At 33.9% G+C, this 18,340-nt stretch overlaps 1 long non-coding RNA gene and 1 other non-coding gene across 2 annotated transcripts in view; one reads left to right on the top strand and one right to left on the bottom strand.

Moving 5' to 3' along the window:
* Window positions 1–18,340, top strand: part of LOC116663628 — a 124,098-nt gene that overhangs the window by 49,294 nt on the left and 56,464 nt on the right. The gene's annotated exons all lie outside the window — the stretch shown is intronic.
* On the bottom strand, window positions 5,218–5,319 carry LOC116663957. The gene has a single exon (XR_004320308.1). It is a non-coding gene; the product is annotated as a U6 spliceosomal RNA (small nuclear RNA).

Here is an 18,340-nt window from a genome sequence, read left to right as displayed (position 1 = left end):
AGTTCACAATTCTTCATTGCTATTTCTTATATTTCTTAATGTTTAAGAATTTAAATAATTACTTCATCTCTTTCATATGCATAACAAAATGTTCCATGTAAAACATTTCTTATATATTGCTTTTTAGATTTGTTGTTGGTAAGTATTCATCTCTCACTGTTCTTTGAATCTCTTTACTGGTAAATTCTGCAAAGACTTTTTGGGGGACAAAATTTTGTTCTGCTTGATTGACAAACACAAATTCTATATTGAATTTCCTGCAGTTTTCATTGCAAATTTTGTTTTATATTTAGTTAGGAAAATACTTAATAGCTTGAAAAATATAGTATGTAGGCGTAATTTAAAAGACTATTTTACTAAAAAAACAAAAATAAGAATAAGCTTTAAAAAGGAAACAAACACAAAAGAATAAACTTTTGTTTACATATATAAGCATTAATTAAATAAAAACTCTGGTAAATATTGTAAAATAAGAGATTAATTCTGGAAATGCTTTCCTTTCATTTGTATTTTATTTTGCTTGATTTTCATGGGATTCTGTGTTCATGGGGAATACAGGGTTGTTTCAAAAGATGATGATTGCATAACCCAAGTCTAATCAAACAGAGGACATAAAAAATGACAGAGATCAGAAGTGCAGCTGTTTTTACCATGGCCCTACTATGCAGAGGACATAGTAAGGAAAGTTTTCCTTGGAATTTTGTTCTTGAAAAGCTGAAAGCAGGTAACAGCCCACAGAAAATAATATACGATCTTTAGAGTATTTTTCTGGCAACACAAATCAATATTTGATGTTGATTTTGGACAGGTAGGAATCGAGTACTAGGTACCACTCATTGCCACGTTCCTTTTAAGGGTAGGTCTATATCTGGTTTAAATAAGTGTGATGTGTTTAAATGAATAGAATTCTTTTTAAATAATGCAATTTAAATTACATTTCTATTAAAATGTTTAAATATCATGTGAAAGATAAACATGGGATCCAGGTGAAGTGTTGATGCCTCTCCTGTATTAGCATGTAAACTAAACTTGGTAGAAAAAATGACTAATTGGTTAAGTGACTGTTACTAGAGAAAGTGGTATTTCTGAGAAAATGGGTGATCACATGGAGTGATCAGTTTTATTTGGCATAAAAATCCACAGTAAGAAAGACTGATGTGTGCACAAATCAGACTTGGTGTGAGCACGGTTAGTGGGGAGGCTGAACAACCCTGTGGTTAAACATGAGAGCATTGGAATTAGACTGTCTCTATTTCAACTTTGGCTCTGGCTCAACTTAGCTCTGTACTAACTATGGGGAAGTTACTTAAATTCTCCAAACCCCAATTTCCTCTTATGTAAATATGAACTAATAAAGCAGTTAGTGTGAGGAGTGAAATAGATAGTTTGTGTAAAACTCTTAGAATAGTGGCTGGTGCATGTAAGTGTCCAATAGATGTTAATTCATTAAATGTTATTTAAATCTCATACTATTCTATAGTATGACTTCTGTGATAAGAATTAACATACTACACAATAGAATGTTTGTATATTCTCTGTATAGAAGATATTTTATAGACATTAGTTGAAAATTACTGATAGTTGTGTCTTCAAACATAATTTCTCCCTCAAGTGGGAGCAATATTTCCCATAGACCTTAAGACTAACTATTAAATCTGTAAAGTGATCAAACAGCCCATAAACTATGCTGTGGTGGCAGCTGCTATGTTTACTTGCCACACTTCCATAGATTCGGCCAGTGAGGAGACAATGAGCCCAAGTGAATCCACAAAGTATGTTACGTAGCAGTTTAATAGACTCACAGAGAAACCTGAAGCTATATCTTAAAATGGGGGCAAGATAGATCTGCATGCTACTAACGCTAGGACTACAGATGAGAAACGGTCTAGCATGTATCAGTATTTGCAGGGCATTTCACCAAAACTTGCATCAGATGGTGGTCAAGCATCGCCTGTGTAGTCTATGTGGTTACATGCACTGTCTCCAGGTTACCAGAATAGACTTGTTTCCCTGCAAAGTAACTAGATCAAGAAGAGAACCATAAGCTGGGGGATATTATTGACCTGTTTCAGCCTCTTTAACAGCTTCCTAAGTTCGATATGCATTGTCACCATAATGTTGCTGTGTTTGTAACTCCAAAATTGAAAAAAGCCTCAGTAGGACTGAGTCGCTCCTTCTCCTCAAAACATACATTCCATCAATACTAAAATGCTATAGTTACAGTTTTCTGATGTGCACACTTCCATGTGTGTTTCGAGCATGCTACTCTTCCTGCTCAGAATTCACCTCTCCCAATACCCTCTAAATCTGATGAACTCATTTATCATTTAGAATACTCTTAAATTCATAAATATACTCTTCTTCCCTACTTTCCCATCAGATGGTCCTCACTATTCTGTGCCTTGGATATATATTTCTGTTATGTTCACCACACTAACCTATTATTTCTCTTTTCATATTGATCTCCAATAAAGTGCAACACCGTTGAACTTTGGTTTATGGTTTTGTGTTTCTGGCATAGAGTTCTTTTAAGTTTTTGTTACATTGAATAGTTGTGTATTTTTCTATGAAACTGTCCACTGTCTTCCCTCACTTTCCTTCTAACCAATGACAGGTATTTGAAAGATAGACAGGTTTAAGGGCACATTCTTCTGAAATGGAGCAGAACAAAGTTAAATGATCCAGAAGGAGATCATTCAATGCCTAGAATTAGACCATAGAATGATAATACTCAAACCAACACGCTCACCCCATCTTGAGGACTGTTATGAAGCTAGAAATATATTTTCTTTCTTTATTGTTGTTTAGCCTTAGGAGATCTGTATTTCAGACTTATAGGAAACAGATACCATTAAAATATAGTCAATTATTATTGGTGAAGTTATTCATCTCTTTAGTAAAGGAGGTAAAACTAATATTAGTTCATATTATCTCATAATTTGAATTGGTAATAAATTGTACTGAAAAGTCAGATGAATAGAGGTTATGAACTTTCTTTGTTCTACTAGATGCTTCCAGGGAAATATAACTATTTGACTTGTCAAGAAAAGTAAACTATTATCTCATAACAGGTTCATGGAAGAATTAAGATTGTCATATATTTTATTTACTATTTGTCACTATAGAAATAAATTCAAAAATGAAGTTTTTGATTTGGGCTGTTTGATTTTTCTCAGGTAGATCACGTTTTGGCTAAAGATATCATCATGGATATTCTCACCTACCAATGTTTTCTAAACTTGTCAGATAATAACAATCACTGAGATACTTGTTATACCTCAATTGGTTCAATTTGATGAATTTGTATTGGACTCTAAGAATTTGTTTATTTTAACGTGAAGTCCAGTAATTCTCATTCTTTTAACATACTTGAACAACTGCATCTAGTAGTTTGGTGAATGAAAAATTCTGGAAAATTTGCAGGTCTTTTTGGTCAAAAACCACCCTTTTTTCCTTTGAGATATCTACTTTTCTTTCCAGATTTATCTCTCACCATTAATCTGTTTGTTTTTTAAGAATTAGTCATGTTGGACTGCCTACCTGCTCCCTTTTTCGTTTGCCCATGCTGTTTCCTGCACTTAAAATCTTGTGGCTTTCGAGTTTGCTTCACTTGGCTAACTTCATCTGTCATCTGAGACTTAAATCTAGAGTCTTCTAGGAATGGTTCCTTGACATCCTATGCCTGGATGTCTCCACCTGTTGTACTGTAAACCACCTGTGCTGCCCATAATACTCAGCATTCTTCACTGTACTCCTCTTTTTAAATCTCCTCAACTAGACCATAAGATTGTTGTGGGCAGGCACACTATTCATTGCTCCTCATGTTCCCAGGTTGCCTAACTCTGAATTATTACTATGGACGTCTAATGAATGTTTGCTAAAGGAATGAAGAGTACAAATCGTTTGAGTTCTTGCTTTATAATTTTAAATCCCTAAACCTGCATTACTTTTAGGGAATGTGCCTTTTTTTCTTCTTGGTGTATCTTCCACCTACATGAATGACTTTCATGGCTAGTTTTATATTAGTTGCAAACACATTTAATTAACTAATTTTAAAAATTATCAAAGAAATATATATATGCAAATAGTGTAAGGTAATATAAATTAAAAATGAACCTTTTACTATCTCTAGCTCATAATACTATTATTACCAGTCTCTTGTTGCTATTTCTAGCAATGTTAATATACATAAAGCACATATGTGTAGTAATTAAATATCTTAAATTCATATAGGCATTAATACACAAACATCCATACATACATGTTTGTTTTGTGTATGCTTTCATACAAATAAGGTAATGCTGTATTTAGATCTTAGGAAAAATTTCATATTAGCTTATGTAAATCCATCTCATTCTTTTTACTGGCTGTATATTATTTTATTTTATGTATGTATCATGATATAGTTAATCCCTTCCTACTGGATGTTTAGGCTGTTTTAATTTTTTTCTCATTGTAAATAATATTGCAATGAATATTTACTGCATACAGTTTTTTGTGCACTGAAGAATTTCTATGATTAAAGTAATGTTCACTTTGGATAGATATTTCTGAATTAATCTTAAGAAAGACTGCTACAATTTATACTCCTATCAAGATAAAGAGAATGTCTGTTTCTCCACACTCTCAATAATTTTATATTATTCAGTTTATATTAGGGTGATCTTGTATGTGTTTTGATTAGCATTAATTTACATTCAACTGAACAGGAGTATTTTGCATGTCATTAATAATTTGTATTTCCAAAGCACATTGGTTGTCATCTTATATCTTAGATATTGTTATATCTTAATTTTTCTCTGCTTTAAAGCTCTCTAAAAGTTTGTTTTTTCATCTTTTGATCTTTAGTTCTCTGTTCATTTACAAAAGCCTAGTTTCCATACTGTATTTTTTCTTTTAAAAATACCAAACTGTTCTTCAATATCTGACTATTTAAAATATATATATTTATATTTTATATAAGGTCAGTTTTCCAGTTTTGCCATTGTATTTTTGCCATTAGAAAGGATCTGATATTGACATAGACCTAAGTTTCCTTTTTCTTTTTTTAAAAGTTACAATTTAATGAAATTTGACAGTCAATATTTCCTGTGAGGTTTTATTTCTTATCCGCCTACCTAGAGTTAGGAATACTTATTACCTGTTCAACAATTACAGAAAAAAAATTTTCAAAGTTAAAAAAGTTCCAGATTTGAGGTATATAAAGAATACTCATTTTAAAATGCGGAATTCTTCCAAATTTGGGTGTCATCCTTGCACAGGGGCCATGCCTTCTTTATATAGGTCCAATTTTAGCAGACGTGCTGCTGAAGCAAGCACTAATTCTTCTAATCACAGATCTTTCTATACTAGTATAATAGTATAGAAAGATCTGTGATACATACTAGTATAATAGTGTGTGTATGTGAGCAAATGCATGTGTGCTCCAGTATTTAATATAACTTGTTTTACTGCTACCTGAGTGCTCTGCCTGTTCTGGAGCTGCACTTGCTGAAAAGCAGTAAAATATTTGTGCATTATAAATTTTGTGTACACTCTGAGTCTTCAGAATGTTTCATCTATCTTTATCCAGTCCTAAAATAATACAGATAAACTGGAGATAACTTTTTATTATTTTAGTGTTTTGATACAGTCTTTTTTATTGAAGTATACCTGATGTATGTTATTGTATTAGTTTCAGGTGTACAACATAGTGATTCAATATTTTTATACATTATACTCCACATAAAGTTATTATAAAATATTGGCAATATACCCCGTCCTGTTACGTTACATCCTTGTATTTTATTTCATCCTAATTTCTTAACGTTCAGTCCTACATATATCTTATAACATTAGATAGCTTGCCATTAGAAAGCTCTTTTAGCATCTTGTTTTTACCACCCTAGTTTTAAAATGTATTTAAAATTTTTGCATCTTAAAACAGCTATGAGCATATATTAACTTGTTTTAAACTATAGTTGAAAGGAAATATTTATGTTTGTGACATTTTGCACGTCTCTCTCTCTTCCTCTTTCTCTCTCCCTCCCTCTCTCTCCCCCCTTAAGGAAGGCAGGCAGAAGGCAAGGGGAGAAAGGTAATTGACCCCTTGACCAAGTTGTTCTGTTTGGTGCGGTTGTACCACATTGCCCTTGTGAGGTTTACAGTAAAAGCCGAGCAGAGGTCCAGAGTAGAGGGACTAACAGTGTTAGGATCAAAGGCCTAATTGTCTGTTTTCTTGAAGTTAGGGTTATTGGCAGCTGCCATTATACCATCCATGCTGCTGTCACCCAGCACAGCCAACAGTATGCACTAATTGCAGTGGCCTTTTCATCAAGTAAGATCATCCCACTAAACACAAAGAGCTGTCTCTCCATTAGCACAGACAGTAGCCAGCTAGATCAGCTGGGCTCCTTGAGTATGATTGGACTGTCATATTGTTATGATTTGTTCAAGTTTAGAGCATTTAGCAGATACCCTTTGCACCTCTCTTTGTACCTGAATACTATAACCTGACTGCCCCTATCATTTAAGAGGGTACTATAGCTTTTCAAAGTTCAGCAGCGCACAATTGCAGGCAGGCAACTGGTTTCTGACAAGAGATCAATACTGTCCTTCCAAACGCTGGAGTCAAGCTGCTGGGTCTGTCAGAGGGATGTGTGCTGTAATTGGATCATGGATGCTGCGAGTCATCTGAGTTTCCCTTCAGCACTGTCACAGCTGTCAGATGTCATCCCTTTGTACAGCTGTCACTGCGGGAGGGTTGGGGCTCTTTTTCCGTTCTAACCCAATGCAAATGTCCACTTAGCAGATGAATATTGAAGATATTAGACACTTCTTTATGCCTTTATGCAAAATAAAGATCTGTGTCATCTGTGAATTTCATGGAAATAAGTTGCAATTTATTCACTGTGAGAAAAGTGAAGTGAAGCCTGTAAAAATGAGAAATTATTTGGTTCAGGCTATTAAAAAAAGGAATATTTTACAGAATAAACAACAATATGTAGATATTTTTCTTGAGATAGGAAAACTAATATTGTGCAGTATTTAGAATGGTCAGCTGATATTTAGATGATATTAAAAAATATATACATGTATCTTTTGCTTTGTCCATATTCTCAGAAAAGGAACAAATCTTGAATAGATTTAGATCCTTTTATTAGGTCCTTTTAAATCATTAAAATTTACTGAAAACTATAAACTTAATATCTGTTTTAAAGTAGCAATACAATAAGATTTAAGGACCACAGCTCTGCTTAGAATAGGTCAAGGAGTCTCAAGAAAGTTTATAGGACAGGAAGGGCAGTCTCAGTGAAAATGAGTATAAGGTATTGGTCATAAAAGCCTTTTTTCTAAGTTATTACAAATTAAATAAAAAGAGGTGTCCATAGCTGCCAAGATAATTATGTAACCAACGAGTGGCTTCTCATAATTCCAGACAATTTTGTGTTTAAACTAAAAAGAACAGTCAATAGAAATGCATTTTATTTTACTGTCCTTATGCTTATAACACTATATTTAAAAAAATAATGAATGATTAACTTCTGGAATTGCACAACTTGAGTCATGTACACTTGCAATACGTAGTATAAATAAAGAGATGTTATCTATGTGATTTTGGCAATTGTATTCTCAATGCAGAAATGTCCATTCATAATGTTGTGATGGACACATGAATTTCCCTAGACTCCCCTAGAATAAAGTACAATCAACTTTAAAAAAAAAATCGTTTTCTTCCTGTCTCACTAAGCTGATGTCAGAATCATTTTTTGGATGGCCGACAGGGTAATTTTTGATCTGGGTGGCTGACTTCCTTTTTCTTGAGGTCCAGACCACATACCACCTTCTCTGTCAAGCAGGCAGCTTGCACCGGCCCCAGTGACAGAGTAACATGAACCTTATTTTCCAATATCTAACCTTAGCGTTCTGTCACCCACCAGGGTACTCACTGGGTCAGCCCCTCAAATATCCAAACTTTTTGCCTCCATCTGACATTATGAGGTGACCTCACCTCATTTGTGGTGGCTCAAGTTTTTTGGACCCTAGAATTAGTGACTGTCAAAATCAAAACATAGACATCTGGCCCACATCAAAGGATAGGGCAGTGGGAAGGGAGGGAGCCAACAACAAGCAAGTGCACGTTCTTTTAAAAGACAATGTGTTTGAAATGATTATAATATATGCTAATAGGGATAAGAGGTATTGCATTTCTCCTTGCCTCAGTTAGAATTTTTCTCTCAGTGTGATTTTACTTTTACAAGAAACAGGATAAAAAAATCCTATGAAAATTAAGGTGTTTTATTCCTATAAAACACATTATATAGCAATCAAATCTTAGTTGACTATCATTGGTATAGTAAAATGGTCTTCAGTAATTACTTGGGCAGAAAATATAGGAATGAATGAAGTGAAATTTTTAAACTTAGTTTCTTAAGGTTATTCTTCTGTGATGATAACTATGAACTTTATATACAACTCCAGTGACACAAGCAGGCACTCACTCTCTCTCTTTTTTTTAAAAAACATGGTTTATGGCTAATTACATCAGAGATCCCAAACAGTCTTTTTTACATTTGCATTAATAAGGAGGGTCACATGATCACGTTGAAGTAGAAGTATACATCAAAGGTAGATTAAAGGTTGGTTAAGCATCAAACCATGTTCCATATGTAAATTTATAGCAATGATGTGCTGTAGAAAGATAGCTTACCCTCTATTTCTCTGCTACTAAATAAAATTAAAAATTCACAACTCTGGTTTATGGGATTTTAAATGAATTTGATCTCTCTTTTGGGCAGGGCAAATAAGTGTTTTGTGATGTATTATTTTATAAAAAAAAAAAAAAAGACCATCGTTCTGGCTCATTTAATTTTGCGAGTGAATGATCTAAGATTAACTACAGACTAGTCAGTGCAGTTTAAAAGCTGAAAGCAATTTTCAGCCATAGATGGTAATGCCACATTCAGTCCACAACCGAATGACTCTAAATGACTAAGCTTCGAGGTCTTTGTATATGACCACAGGGCCTGATAAAGCCATAGGAACACAGTAAAAGCACAAAAATAGTTCCAATTTATTTGGTGCCATCACCTTAATGAGATTAATACAGACGTGTTCATGTGCCTAATTGGTGATTTTGTTTTAACTAGTAATGAAGGATTAAAACTTCAGGCAACAGGCTGCTTGCTGGAAAGAGGATTTGAGAGGAAAAAATATTTTAATTATAAAAAGAAAGCCTGTGAAACATACCACTGCAAAGTTCATAATAATTCTTTAAAAAAATGAACTGATTAAAATGTGTACCCTGGATTGTTCCTGCCATTTTGGGAGAAAGGTTGATTTTATGAGCTACCACATACTGCTTTTATTTACCAGTAGGCCCTTTGGCATACAAAAACATATAGAACTGTTACTTCTAGTGAAAAAGTGTTACAGCTGGAAAGCATTGGCCCTCAGGCTACTGCGGAATTTAGAGTATGTAGCATTTTATTCTAATTTATTTTTTAACGACTTACTACAACCGGATGACCTGTGGCTGGCTGTCCTGCGAAATCCACAGCATCCAAGTAAATCAGAGCGTCTTTGGAGGGACTTCACCTATGACTTGCAATGGGTTTTGCTCCCTTCAAAGTCTAGTTGTAACCATTTAAATGCTAACACTATTAAGCATGCTGCCAAAACACAAACACTCAGCCTAAGTCATTAAAATTTAATTATAAGGGGGCAGCTGAGCCCAGTTTGAGTTTTGAATCTGAAAAATCTTATTTAAAAAAACGAATAAAAGCAAAACTACTCAACCAAACCTATCAGCATCTGTCTATGCTGGCCCTGTAATTCAATAAAATTGCAGGTTTTATCAGAGTTCAACATATTTGGATTATTACTCATCTATCCTAACCGTAAAATGGGATGTTGTTTTACCTTGTCGTTGGTGGTACCGAGTTGTGTGACCTGTGCCTTGTATATCTGTGCCAGAATGTTAATTTTGTCTTACAGAACAAATAGTAAAATAAAGAAACTCTATCTCTCCACCACCAACTGAATAATACAATACTATCTAGGTTATTATTTCCCCCTCCACCCCTGAAACTTTGGCCAGTGCTAAGATGTCTTTTTGATGAGGGAAAAACCCCAGAAATGCAAGAATTTGGTCTTTAATGTTCTATTATGAACCACTTTAAAAGGACTCTGGGTAGTGATACAGCACACTGGAAGATGCTACCTTCCCAGAGAATGAAGACAGAAATATATTTTACATTTCTTGTCAGATTGAACTTTAAGACATTCTGACTGCTTTCTCTATAATTTAAACATCACAGCCAAAATGGCAACATGCTTTGTTCAGTTCCAGTTGTGTGGAGTTTTAGTGCTTCATTGATTCAGAGGAAGGCTGAGGCTGGCACCGGGAGCAGGGCGACAGAATCACACTCTCACTGCAGCATGTCAAGCCATTATATCTGGGACCAGAATGTCACCGTGGTCTCAATGGTTCGTCAGCTGAAGGATATGGTTAACAAATGTAAAACCAAACTTCAGAGGAGCTGGTTTTCTGTGCTAAGTGATCTGTATTCCCTCTGAATTTACTTTCCCCTAACCCCGTGAAATTAACAGTACTTTCTGACATTCGACCCCCTGACCTCACACATAATAAGAATTTAAAAAGCACCATGCATGAGTGTGTCTCTGTAATGCAAAACTGGAAAAAATGACCATGTCACCGTTTTATTATACAAAACCTTCTCAATCTCCATTGCATGCTTCATATATGAGTGCTCAGTTTAAAGTTATTATAAAGAAAAACACAATTTTAAGAGTCATAATTCACTGTTCGTGACTTTTATAGACAATAAATTGTAGCAAATACATATTGCTACCAAAAAGCTTTGTACTCCATTAATGCAGATATTTACCAAGATAAGTGTTAAAAATAGTCCGCTGGAAGACTCTGATGGTTCAAAGGAAGGGTCTTCCAGGGAGCCGGTTGCCAAGGGTGCAAGTGCATATGCACAATGTGTAGGTCTCAGGGTTTAAGAGGCAGAAGCAGGAAAGTGTTATGTGGAAATGATTTTGTGTTATCAGGCTCAGGGGATGACAGCATACAAGAGTAAGAACAAGGTGCTATGTGGCTTTTTCTTCACTGTGAAGTAAAGATTGGCAGCTGGAAGTAAGGCTTACAGACAGACCTGCACACAGGACCTCTTCACCTAGGACTCATAATCACTACTCAAAGGAAAACGCATTTACCAGGGAAAAGCGGCTGTAGCCATCAGAAGTGTGCTTAAAACACCACTTAAATATCACTTTATACGCTATTACTTGCAAACTGTGGCTTCGTATTAAATTATACTTGCATAGGCTTTTGCTTAGGTGCTGATAATGCTTTTGAGGTTGCATTGGTGAAGAAGAATTTAGGCTGCTTTACAAGGGACGTGACCAGAATATTCCACGCAGCTGACAGTGACAGGGTGAAAAATTGCAGAACTGTACTTTCTTTCCCCATATAGATTGTAATTTTAATTGTCATTGTGGCCCTTCTGTTTTAATTATGGGACTTCTTTGATATATACCAGGACATCGTATTGAATGAAAATATGGTGCTATAATAGTCTCTTTATAATTAATGACCACATGTAGATCTTGGTGCATAAAAGGGAAGGAATAAATGAACAATTTATTTAACTAGGTTTTGGATTTCTTTCTGTCTTCCAGTGAATATAAAATGATCCCAGGGCTTCTGATAATGTTTGAAATAAGAACTACACAGAATATCTAATAAAATTACTTTAGGCTGGATTACAAAACATATTATGTTTTGAAATCTTCTGCCTACAAATGATAAAATGTATCTATTTACCATATTATTCTTTTAACATTTTGTCTGAAACAAACAAAAATCATTTAAATCTATTTTATAAGCATATTTTAAATGTGTGCCTTCTTAGATTTTAGTTGTGGTATAATTAATTCTTACAGGTAAAATGAGGGTTCAGAAAAGAGATTTTGAAGCTTGATTTATCAAACTATAAAAAAAAAATCTCTTTGAACTTTTCCTTTCAAAATACAACAGATCTGTGCTGCATCTTTTCTCTGAAGGAAGAATAATTTTTCTCAGTTACTCCTACTAAGCAGAAACTGTTTTTCCACAAATCACAAATAAGTAGTCTCTTTATCAGCAATTTAAATCCCCTGAAAACTGTGAGGAGGAAACAGAAACTGCAGCGAAGGCTTTAACATTGTTCTCAAACTATCATATAACAAGCTTACCATGTAGAACACTGTGACATAAATACGCTGGGCTCATATACATTTCAAGAGAGCCAGACCTCCATGGATTTCTGGAAAGCAGACCTATTTGTCCCAGGTCTGTCACTGTAAAACGGGAAAATGCCCCCTGACAAGCTTCTGCTAATTTTATTGTGGCACAGAGTCCTGTGCACACATCCTCTACAGTATGACTGCAGTTCAATTGCACAGCACGATGAAATTGGATCGGCAGAGACAGGGACTACCCTGGGGTCAGCTGTGACCATGCCACTTCCATGTGATGTCTAGTTGGGGTGATGGTGTGTAAATAAACGCAGAGAATTGCAAATCTTGTCATGGCCACACAGAACAGCTCAAGCATTTAAAGATGGTTGCCCGCAAACCTAACTGGAAGGTGGTTGCTCCGTGCGGTGGCTGAGGAAATACTCAATTCCTTGCCGGAGTCTTCTTCTTGACATATCTGAAAGTACTGACCCAGCATTATGTTGCTAAAGGGATTAATCACTAAATAGTTTTTCATTGTAGTGGAAAGTAAAGAAACAAGCTAATCATGTTTGAATATTGTGCTTTTAAAAGCTATTGTGCTGATACCAGTGGCAGTTTTTATTTATATTACCCACTTTGATTTATTTGTTTTTTTTTTCGAAATGAGGTGAAGCATCTTAATGTCTTGCTGTTTATTGAATTTAGCACATTAAAGTTCTATGAGTTCTTGTCATTACTATGAACTTTCCTAATGTTAGAAAATAAAATATTATAGAATTCACATTTTCTGCATATGAATCTAATTTTATTTAAATACTACTTACAGTACTCATTAAAATATACTTAGGTTTTCCTACCTTCAACCCATAAGATGTATTTCGTACCAGTTTTGCATTTACGCATATCTGTTTTTCTGTTACTTTTCCCACATGACAATTACCTTTCATTACAAATTTATAAAATCATTTACATTTTAGCAGTTTAAATGTTTCTGCTGACATTTTGTAACTATTACCCTCTTCTAGAATGGCATATGTTCAGGCAGTTAATAAAAAATTAAATGGAATAGCACTAGACAAGGTGAAGCTTTGTATCAGAGTGTTCTCCACATTTCTGAAAATACCATCTTTGTGTTGCAAACTGTGAAGTGAGGTTAGGGCTGTGCCAATATGTGTATTTGTCACAACTGTCACAGAGACCGCAAACTAGCCAATCACACAGCCCTTAATTAGACAGTTATATTTTGCTTTTTAGAAATTGCCCTCATGTAAAATGGTGTCTTAGACTCAAGAAAGGTGCTGAGAGCTAAGAGGGCAAAGAATGCCAGCAGAAAAACACTTTGATTTTTTTTTTGTAGAAGATTTATTAACTGCTGCATGATTTCTTAAATATAGTAATGAAATACGCAATATAAAAGAAATCATATAAATTTGGCAGGAACGAAAGGCAATGTAAAGATTATTAAAATAGCAATAGGCTGAATTAAACATTACCATGGTGTTGTATGTTTTCAAATGGATTTTGAAATTATAAATTAAAAAATCCACAAAATGAGCATTCAAATAGTGAAGAGATCATAGATGTCTTAAAAATCTTTATATTGGTTCACAGCTGTGACATTGGCTTTATTTGAAAAATCCGACTTGGATTATCTATTACTGAGGGTAAATTATAGATTTTGTCAAAGATTATTTATGCTTTTACATTTAAAAAAAAATTCTAGAAACATCTATATAGCATAATTTCATATACTTTTAGAAAATAAATTCATGGTTATTCATTCCCAAAGTAAGTGTATTGAATACTTTGCTATATTTTAAAACAGGATTTTAACTTTTAGAATATACTTACACATAGTTATAAAGTTTCATGGAGAATTAAGCAGACAAAAATATATCAATAAAATTGTTCCTGTGCAGTTATTTTTATCTTTATATGCATTTTCCTTGTCTGTGAAAATGCACACTAATATACCCTTTTACTAATATTCTTTTCATACATTTTTGCATTTTTAAAATTGGAAAAATTACATTTATCTTTTAAGTAATAAATTATCAACACACTTGATAATGTTTGCCAGTAATATTGCCTTTGGATAAAAAATAGGATGAATTTTATAATCTCGCATAAAAGTAAAAGTAGATCAACATGATTTAAAGATACTGTAAACCTTATTATAATTTTTTTCTTTTGTGTGATTTCAGGGGTCTTAAGGTTTTTAAGCTAATTCCAACCAGAGAAGAAACACTTCAGGTTCCTGGAACCTGAGGGTGGGAAGTCCTAAAAATCCCAATAAATGAAAGCTGCACATCATAAAAAGCCCTTTTTAAGAAATTAATAATTTAGATGGAAGATTTAAATCTCCAGTTTAGATGGAAGAAATTTGGTTTATTTGTTTGTTTTTAAAAGTGGAAATTTCATGTATTTTACGAGCAAAAAAATATAATTTGGGGTAACTTGCACGGTTCATCCCATCTTAAATCTTTATTCAATAGGCATATCACAGAAGTTTTAACAGTCATAGCAGATTAACCTTGCCTGTGCTTTTGGAGGCTAGTCATCTGATGAATTTACATGCAGCTGGATGAAAATGCTATTTGGAGAGAGATTGAGAGTTTATTTGATTAAATCCCTTTCTCCACTGCCTTGACCTCTTTCTTGTGAAATAATCAGAACTGTTTAGCAAGAATATTCAGGCATTAATAATGAATTGCTTTTGAGCCGGTTTCTTCTGCATGCAACAAACCCATTGGTGTCCTGGCTTTTTTCTTATTTCTTTTTAAAATAGCACTTTATTTAACGAACACTATGATCGGGAACAGTAAGAAACATATCTATGAGGAGTTTTGTTTTATAATTTGTAGGCTGTTTTGCTATTTGTAGTACTAATGGCTGTGCTTTCACCTTCCTCTTCTCCCAAAGACTGTCTCCCCACAATCTGTATAAAGGTGGGATACCTTAGGCAGAGCCAAATGCTTCAGTGTGATTGGTTGGCAGATACATGGTTTATCCTCACCAACTATGTGGATGGTTTTGAAAGTTCACAGAGTACTGTGATCTTGAATAGGGCCACTGTTCATGAGTCCATTGTTCCTGTACTTACATAATTTCCCCCATAGAGCCTTGGTTTCTAACAGTTTTGTTACTCAGTTTAATCAGTTCACAGTTATTTTTCTGAGTAATTATTAGATTTTTCATAGAATCTTTGATTTTTAGAATCTTTAGAGATCATCTAGTGTAAGCTATTTTTAAATTTTATTTATTTAGAGAAAGAAAATAATCTGCAAGGAGATTAAATTATGTCCCCATTTGGTACAGCTAGATTTGGGTTGACAACAAATTCACACTGGGCTAGGAAAAAGGAGGGCAAGGTACGGCTGTTTTCCTACTCCATCTGAAATATAGTTGAAAGACAAGATATTCTCATGTAAAAAGGTAATTAGCAATTAACGCTAGTTACTGTTGAGTGAAATAGGAACTTCTTACGTTTAATATTGAGAGGCAGAATTTACCTCCTTCGTATCTCCCTGGAGTATTATTGGATGAATCCCAGGCCTTGTTTGGCAATAAAACATTGGCCAGTGTCTGGAAGATAAAATAACTTTCAAGTGTAACTTTGAGATGAAGTAATAGAAGCAAGAGGAAATCTTTAATACGGTGCTGTCACTCCTGGCATATTTAATGCTCTTGACAGCTGAAGGTGGTGGATTTGCCATGTACATACCCTACTGTACTGTCACCCATTATAACGCTGCAGTAGCTTGTCTTTATACTAAATTGAGCTTCATTATAATTTGTTTCTTAATAACATGCACTTGACTGTAATATGTAAAATGCTTGGCTTTCATGAACAACTCTATGGAAAAGCTGTACAGTATCTCATTTGCATTTAGCAATTATGTTACATTTACAATATACTAAGCTGCTGAAATCTAATCTAACATCATAATTTAAAATAATAATTTCCAGGGCTTTACAAGTAGGATACAAGTCAGATTACAATAACACATTGTACTATTTCTCTGTTGAGTAAAACAGAATTGGTTCATTATTTTTTCCCTCAAAAGTATGCAAGAAAGATTTAATTCTTTAATAACGAGAACAGCACTACACTGAGAGGGAAAAACCACTTAAATTGTTCATAGGTAGGTAAAATTTGTCTTTCTTGATCATAAATTAGTCATTTTGGGGGGATCTAATCTTATCGTTAATATGCTAAGTTTAGGGGAAAGGTTTTATGACACTCAAATTAACTGACAGCATTCCTGTTGTAAAGACCATATATCTGATTTTCAAAATGTCTATGTTTTTAATTATGAAATAATACATAATTCAAAAAGTCATATTTAAAAATAGTAGAAAACATATAAAATAAAATACAGTTGTATAGTGACATGTAAGTATATCCACTCTCAAACTTTTGTTATATTTTTTATGTTTGGGATTCTTTAAATATCACATAATGTTACAAAGTTGATGATTATTTGACCATATGCATTTGAGGGTAGGGATTTTAAAATATTGATATATACATGTTTGAAAATTTCTGAAAAATATAAAATCCATTTAACAAATATTTGAGCACCTATCATATGCAGTTCACTCTAGAGTACATGTCGGAAAACACAATCTTCTTGCCATCAACTATTTTATGATGTATATTGGGAGTAATATTTTTATGTATTAATTATAAGAATAGTCAGTGGCATAAAAGGATGAAAACCGCAGCACTTAAGGAAAGAAGTCGTATTTAATAGAGGATCAGAAAATGCTTCATGGGGAAAGTTTTATTTTAGATGAGGCTGAAGTTCAATTCAATTAAACCTAGGAAGCATTTATTATCATCAACCATATGATCTCTGCTCGGAGAGAGCTTATAATCTGGTTGCAATAAGGACACATTGGAAGGGACAACAGATTCTATCTGAGCTGTTAGGAAAATCCTCGTGAAAGAAGTCACATTTAACCAAGTTCTTAATTAAATGAGATGAATGGGGGAGGAGGAAGCAGTCTGCAATGAATGAAAAGTGTAAGAAAAGAAAATGTACTAGGGTGTGAAAGGGCATGTATCTTCTGAAAAGAGAAGACTTGCCAGTGTGGCTGCAGCAGGGTAAAGCAGAGTCCTGTGATAGCTGATGAAGTCAGAACGGGACTGAGCTTGAGCACCTTGGATGTCTGATCAGCCAAGTGACAACATCCGTCCTGATTTCTTTTCTTTTTTTCCCCTTTCACCTTTTTTCTTTTCTTCTTAATTTTTTTTTTCCTCTCTATTTCAGGAAGACAACCTTGACAGTTTTGCAAGAGCTCAGTTAGAGTGGGAAGAAAGAAAAATTGAGAAATTTCACTTTAGATTGAAGCAAAGTCAACTGCAAGAAATAGGCTGAGAGCAATCTTAACTTCTAAATACTATTATGTCCCTGACAATGTTCTTGCTTAACAATTTCTAGGACATTCCTTACTTGGTTTCCAATTCGTAAGACAATAATATGAAGAAGAGATCTTAAGTGAGAAATTTAGATGACAATCTTTGTAGCTAAGAAAATCAACACCTTTCTCTTCCCAAATTATGCAAATTAATTTTAGAGTAAATTAAATACCCAGCTTATTGCTCTGCCTTCTCTCTGCTTTAGTCCATGAACAGACCTTTATTTATTTATTTATTTTTAACTTTTTTTTAATTGAGTTATAGTCATTTTACAATGTTGTGACAAATTCTAGTGTAGAGCACAGTTTTTCAGTTATACATGAACATACATATATTCATTGTCACATTTTTTTTCTCTGTGAGCTACCATAAGATCTTGTATATATTTCCCTGTGCTATACAGTATAATCTTGTTTATCTATTCTACATTTTGAAATCCCAGTCTGTCCCTTCCCACCCCCCAAGGAAACCTTTATTGAATAGGAAGCAAGTAACTTCTTTTTTAAGAGCTGTCTTAACTCTTTGGCTCTATCTACGTAATACTAAACAAACTAGATGCCATGTATCACATGCTATCAGTTTTCTGTATGTCAGTCAGGAGAAACCATAGCAAATAAAATTAATTTTATTTGTGTTTATATGTTTTAAAAAACAATTTTTTTGTTTTTTTCTTTTGCAAATAAACTT

This window comes from Camelus ferus, chromosome 5 (genome assembly GCF_009834535.1).
Source record: "Camelus ferus isolate YT-003-E chromosome 5, BCGSAC_Cfer_1.0, whole genome shotgun sequence".
Lineage (NCBI taxonomy): Eukaryota > Metazoa > Chordata > Mammalia > Artiodactyla > Camelidae > Camelus > Camelus ferus.
Note: the sequence above shows the minus strand (reverse complement) of the source record. Positions and strands in the feature narration are given on the sequence as shown.